Source organism: Podarcis bocagei, assembly GCF_964188305.1.
Source record: "Podarcis bocagei genome assembly, chromosome: 5".
NCBI lineage: Eukaryota > Metazoa > Chordata > Lepidosauria > Squamata > Lacertidae > Podarcis > Podarcis bocagei.
Genome location: NC_138129.1, coordinates 101,263,948 through 101,270,813, shown reverse-complemented (window position 1 = coordinate 101,270,813; position 6,866 = coordinate 101,263,948). Strand labels below are relative to the sequence as shown.

General features: G+C 44.2%; 1 long non-coding RNA gene across 2 annotated transcripts; it reads left to right on the top strand.

The window, feature by feature from the left end:
- Positions 1-1,073: 1,073 nt before the first annotated feature.
- On the top strand, positions 1,074-6,263 carry LOC308586622. 2 transcript variants are annotated; one of them, XR_014007969.1, is made up of 3 exons: positions 1,074-1,835; positions 3,593-3,776; positions 5,766-6,263. It is a non-coding gene; the product is annotated as an uncharacterized lncRNA (long non-coding RNA). The 2 variants fall into 2 exon arrangements; XR_014007970.1 differs by having other exon boundaries at positions 3,593-3,731; positions 5,766-6,261.
- The last annotated feature ends 603 nt before the right edge of the window (positions 6,264-6,866 follow it).

Here is a 6,866-nt window from a genome sequence, read left to right as displayed (position 1 = left end):
GAGGAGGAGATGCTGCCCGTCTGATTGGGCTGCCCCAGCCGCTCTGGGCAGCTCCCAGCAAAATAGTAAGACCTCAAACATTGAGTAAGACCTCAAAGATAAAAAACTTCCCTGTACAGATGTCTTCTCAAAGTCAGGTAGATGTTTCTTTCCTTGACATCTAATGGGAGGGCATTCCATAGGGCAGGTGTGACTCCCAATAAGGCCCTCTGCCTGGTTCCCCTCAGGGAGGATGTCAAGGAGAAGCAGCTGGGTGTTGCACATTATTTATGCCACACGTTGGTGGAGGGAGGGGGTGTGCTTGTCTTATGGCGTCGCTCAGCATAGAATGAGTACATGGTAGGGTCTGCAAGGTGCCAAGGGGGGGCATGAGCTAGGCCTTCAGCAGCCAGTCTCCAGTAGCACCTTACTTCCTCTGCCCCAAGTACTTGGTGTCCTCAGAGATGAGGCAGAAAAAGATGTCCTTTCTGTGCTGCACTTCCAGCCTGAATAAAGTCAGCTGACCTTGCCAGCTTCGATATTGTCAGCTGATTATCCAAGTCAGTTGGGACACGCCAGACTTCCTTATTGCTTCTCGGTCTAATTTTTGTTTGAAGGATATTGTGTTGTTTTATTATTCTGTTTTATTATTATTTATTATTACTCTGAGCTGACCTGGCATTCAACAACAAAAGGCAAAGACCTGAGGGCTGGCTAAGAGGACAACTGCAATTCCCCAGGTTGGAGGAAGGGTTGGCACATGGCCCACCCCAACTCCCACCCCATACCTGCCCCTGCCCTGAACCACTGTGACTGGGGCACCCACTGCTCTCTCCCACTCCCCTCTTCCCTGGCACACCCCACAACGAATCTTGACTTTAAACACATACCAGTTACAACAGTTTAAAACAATTCAAAATAATTAAAATCAGATTAAAGCAGTTTAAAACATCTTTGACAGGTGGGGCGATGACAACAGAACTGGGACAGCATCCCAACTCAGCTTCCAAAGTTTCAGTCTGTTGGTCAGTCAGTCAGGGCCCCGCCCACCCCAGGCCAGGTGGAAGAGGCCTGCCTGCCAGGCCAGGACTCACAGCTGAGATGGAGGGGTTCACAGCATTAAATTTCTGAGAGGGTCTTGCTTCACAGCAGCCGTAGATTCAGGAAGAAATCTACCACCGTGTTCTGACCCTCTCCCCAGCTTTCTTGCCTTTAACAGCCTGCAACCCTGTTTTTCCCCCTTTAGTTCACACAACCGCCAACCCTAAAACTCTCCTTCAAATTCTTTGTCTTCTAAGTGAGTTGAGGGAGGAGCATGGAGCTCCCTCTTTTTGGCTTTCCTAATGGCTCATCTAAGGTCTAAGGGTGAAGTCCTGCTCCTGTCCATCATAATACTGGACAGATCAATACAGGGTTTTGAGAGAGGTTAATTTTTACTATTAATTGAGAAATAGCAGCCACAGTCTAGGCCAGAAGTGTTTTCCCTTGGTGACCCCGCCATGTTGAAAAGTGTGTGTGTATGAATGGTGTTTCCTGTCCTGTCCAGAAATGCACTGTGCTAGATGAAGCAGGGTCTAGAACTTTTCTAAATAAATTGAATAAAACTGCTTAACCCACTGAAAGATATATTTGAAAAGTGAATATTAAGGGGAACAATGCCCATTGTTAAGCCAGGTAGGTAAAGTAATGGTGTCATGTCCTCCATTGTGACACGTCCCCCTGCTGAATGACTTGGCTGAGCACTTTGGGAAGAGCAACCATTTGAGGATAGCTAGTCCAGGCAAGAGGAGCTAGTTTGTGACAAAACAAATAAGTTTTCCAGTGCATTGAAGAGATTCTTTTCATCTCAAGTGTAAGTAGGATTTCTAATTCTTTCTACATTCCGCTTCTTTCACTTTTCCTTCCACGAAAATCCATCACTATATGGAGCTGCATGGGCTGCTGTCCTGGTCTTGTGGACAAGTGTGTTGGAAGGACAGAAGATAAACAATGAAATTTGCTACCATAACATCTTAGAGACAGCCACAAACTTGAATGGTTTTCTAGGAGAATAAAACACATTTGTGGAGTATCCATGGCTACTAGCCAGGATGACTTATGTATGGCCCTGAATGCCAGTTGCTAAAGAGCTCAAGGAGGGAGAGTGTTACCTGCTTCCAGGCTTTGCGTGGGCATCTGGTTGGCTACTGTGAGAACAGGACGCTGGACTAGATGCAATTTGGGTCTGATCTGGCACACTCTGCTTCCATTCCCACGTAGTCTCTGTCTTCCTGCAAGCACTGAACTCCATTGATCTGACTTTAGCTGAGGTTTGCAGAATGCAAAATTGCACAGGCTTCTAAAGCTGTGCAATAATTATAGGAGGAGAGTACCTTAAGGACAAAAAGTCAACTCCTTGATGCTGGTGGATGTGCCAGTCTGCTTTATGGCAGCTTTACTGACAGGCTGTATCACTTGGCTGTCCTGGGTCTCACCAAAAAAGATTAGCCTGCTAAAAAAGACGATGAACTCAAACACTTAGTATCTGCTTGTTTCTTTTGAAAAAAACAAAACAAACAAGAAAACCTTTTGTAGGTCTTTCCATACCAATTACTTTTAAATTATGTATGCCTCATGTCTTCTGAATCTCATCTATGCCTATCCTTCAAATAAATAAGAAAAGGATGAATATCAAAAAAGGGATATTATCTTGGTGTCAGAACCAGTTCCTTCTGATGGGAGACAGAAATTTTAAGTAAGCAACCTGTCCTGTGAGCAAGCCTGACCTGGAAGTTTTAATCAGGGCTGGGCTGTGCCACACAACCCGGCTCTTTTTTCGTATTGCTGTGGAGAAGCTTCCTTTTTGGTTTTAGGAAAAACAAAGCCCGTTTTGCACAGTGCATCACTCAGTCTCACAAGATGTAGAGATAGGCACCAGCCAGGATGGCTTTTAAAAGAGGATTCCACAAATGTTTAGGTGGAATCTTCTTTTCTACAAGATAGAAGATTCCACCTAAACATTAGGAAGAACTTCCTGACAGTAAGAGCTGTTTGACAGTGGAATTTGCTGCCAAGGAGTGTGGTGGAGTCTCCTGCTTTGGAGGTCTTTAAGCAGAGGCTTGACAACCATATGTCAGGAGTGCTCTGATGGTGTTTCCTGCTTGGCAGGGGGTTGGACTCGATGGCCCTTGTGGTCTCTTCCAACTCTAGGATTCTATGATTCTATGAAATTCATGAAGAATAAAGCTAATAATGGCTAATTAGTCATGGTGACGATGTTCTACCCAGTGGCTCCAGCAGAGAGCAGCTGGGGCATGGCTGGCGCACGTCCCGGGGGGCATGGCGTGCATCCTGGGGGTGTGGCACGCGTCCTGCGGGGGCGTGGTGCCCAGCGTGGGGGGGGGCAGCCATGATGGCACCCCACTGGGATTGTGGTGCCGGGGGCGGTGCACTCCCCGGCCCCCCTCTTCCTCCGCCAGTGGCAGAATAGCTCTGAATCAGAGGTGGGGAGAGTGCTGCTGTGCTTTGGGGCTTTGCCTGGGCATCTGACTGGCACTGTGAGAACAGGGGGCTGGACTAGATGAGCCCCTGGCCTGATCCCACTGGCTCTTCTTTTGTCCTCTCCTTCGGTCAGAGATCAGCGGCAGAACTGACATCTCCATAGTCCAAGGTTCAGGAGAGTGACGGACTTTCATCATGATATCTGGATGTTTTAAAGCCATGTGTGGGGAGTTGTAGACCCTTGCAGCCGAGCCACAACAGAAAACCTCCTGGTGAATATATTTAGGATTACAACTTCCACCTTTATTCACATCTGTGTAAGCCATCTTTCCTTCCTAGAAATGTTCAACAACATTTAAGGACCTCATACCTCATTTCCTCACTCTTATTTATTTATTTATTTATTTATGTTGCCCGGAGCTGTGGCTAAATTTAATCCTATAAATATGATTTCATTTGTAAATATTTTCCTTCTTAAGGCATCTAGGAATTATTACACTAGCCACTAGCTCACAGTCTAATATACTGTTTTAAAAGAACAGTGTTTAAATCCTTGCATAGGTGAGAGGAGCAACTCTGAAGCAGGTAGTGGTGGTTGTTTGCTAGGAAATAAATAATCCCTCCCAGTGATTTATCATTATGTGAGCAAAGAACTTTTTGAAGCCTCCACATCAAGTCTTACTTTTATTGACTGCCTTCTTTAAAGATGAATTGTTAGGCTTAAACACAAGTTACTCTCCGCTGCTGCCATTCCTTGGGCAACTGTTTATTACCTCTAACTTGAAATAAATAGCAAGGAGATCTATTTCTCCCTGCTTGAACAATTGGCTCTTTCCTAGTGCTGGCAATCAATAGTAATCTTTCTGGACAGAACTGCCATTAAAAATTAAATGCTAGCTGAAGTTACTACCCCTCTAACCTCATTGCTCCCCTAGCTATGACAGTAAGCAAAAGGAGCAGAATATAAACCATCCAGGCTATACATAATAAATTTTTAAATATTTTGCACAAGCCTGTAATTTTCCCCTAGATTGAAATCCATCCATGTGTTTAGAACTGCTCATGTGGATGTTTCTGGTCTTATATGCAGCCAGATTTATAACTTTCATAAACATCCTATACAAAGCTGGAAAGCTGGAAGCAAAGATCCAAATGTTTGTTGTGTCTGTAGCCACAGTTAGTCTACCAGTTGGTGGTGGGGGTGGGAATCAAAGATCACACATGATACAACTTATTTAAAAACAAATATACATGCATATGCATCCATGATTTATGATCATTCAGAATGTTTATGAATTATTCTGATTTAGAGAGCTGTCCATCGTAATTAAAAAATATCTTAGGAACAGATCTTGTATGCGTCAGGACAATCAAAAATGTGTTGTGTTTGTTTGTTTGTTTGTTTGTTTGTTTGTTTGTTTATTCGCATGGACCAAATATGCCCCCTCAAACGGCATCTTCCCTGACATGCCCCTTATAGAAATATAATGCGTAGTGTTTTACTTGTCATATTCACTTTGAAAAGAAGAAGAAGAGTTTGGATTTGATATCCTGCCTTTCACTCCCTTTAAGGAGCCTCAAAGCGGTTCACATTCTCGTTTCCCTTCCTTCCCCACAACAAACACTCTCTGAGGTGAGTGGGGCTGAGAGACTTCAGAGAAGTGTGACTGGCCCAAGGTCACCCAGCAGCTGCATGTGGAGGAGCGGAGACGCAAACCCGGTTTCCCAGATTACGAGACTACCGCTCTTAACCACAACACCACACAGGCTGGAATATATGGCCTCCAATGAGACATTAAAAGGTTATATGCATCATTTAATAATATAAATTTCCATGCTGAATCTGTCTTATCCCAGTGGTTTAGGAGGAAACTTTCATCACGTCTATACCAATATGAGCCAAACTGGACATGGTACTAAAAGTGTGGCCGCTACCAATTTGACATTTAGCTCCTCCCTCTTCCCCTGTTTAGTTGATCATTCCTGTGTCCTGAAGTCATTCTTATCATTGTAGTGTGGAGCAGGAAAATACACAAAACCAAAGTTTCAGGAAACAGGTAAATTTTACTAGCGTATGAAGAGGCTTTGTGGGGATAGAGACATAGCAGTCATTATTCAGGGACAACTGCATGTTTAGCATCATTGCAGTTCTCAACTGTAGAGGTTGTTGGAGCAAGTTATCTACCCAGGAGCTGTCCTCAGTCCTGAAGGACATGTCCCTTACTTTCACTGTTGCATCAATTCCTAGTCAATATCTTTAGCTTCCTGTCACCTCTGCCTTTTGCCTCCATTTTATTTTTACCCAGCTTTATCCAACCCGTTAGATGTGTGACTTGCCATGTGGGTCACAGCTAAGACAGAAAAGGGAAGGGAAGAGGCACATGAGCTCCCCATCTTCTCTCAGTGGGTGGGAAGGCAGTGAATACTCAAGAGTACAACATTTGACTCCTGATGTTTTGATTGAAGCAACATATTCTAGAAAGATGACTAACCATCCAAACTCAAAATATGTTTTATCCTCTTCAGTATCTTTTTGCAATGGTTACATAATAAAGTCAAGTCAATCGAAAAATCATGGGTTTTTCAGCTTGGCAAATTCTTCAAAACAGAAATGACAGCAAACTTCCCAGTAGGCTTATCAGTGGCATAAACTCTTGACAAACCTTTTGCCAAGAAGCATTGGCTTCCATGCACCTCATGCAGCCTTGCTTCCTTGGACTTTAGTTATCACCTGAAGAAAGAGCACCGTTCTGGGATAATGGGCCCACTGATTATCATATGGACATTCAGATAATAATTCATTACACACACACACACACACACACACACACACACACACACACACACACTTAAGTTACCCAGAAGACATTGCCACCAAACACAGACACACACATCTAGAAATAATAATAATAATAATAATAATAATAATAATAATAATAATAATAAATTTTATTTATATCCCGCCCTCCCCAGCCGAAGCCGGGCACAGGGCGGCTAACAACAATCAAATAATCAAACAGTAAAATAGTTACACAATCTAAAAATATTTCATTATAAAAATTAATTAAATCAAATTGATGGCAACCAATTAAGCAAAATTCTGTGCAGGTTGCCAGAGGAGGGAGTCAGGCTGCGCCCTGACCAAAGGCCTGGCGGAAAAACTCTGTCTTGCAGGCCCTGTGGAAAGATGTCAGGTCCCGCAGGGCCCTAGTCTCTTGTGACAGAGCATTCCACCAGATTGGAGCCACAGCCGAGAAGGCCCTGGCTCTAGTTGAGGCCAGCCTAACCTCTCTGAGGCCTGGGACCTTGAGGATGTTATTATTTGCAGACCGTAGGTTTCTCTGTGGGGCATACCAGGAGAGGCGGTCCCGTAGGTACGAGGGTCCTAGGCCGTATAGGGCTTTAAA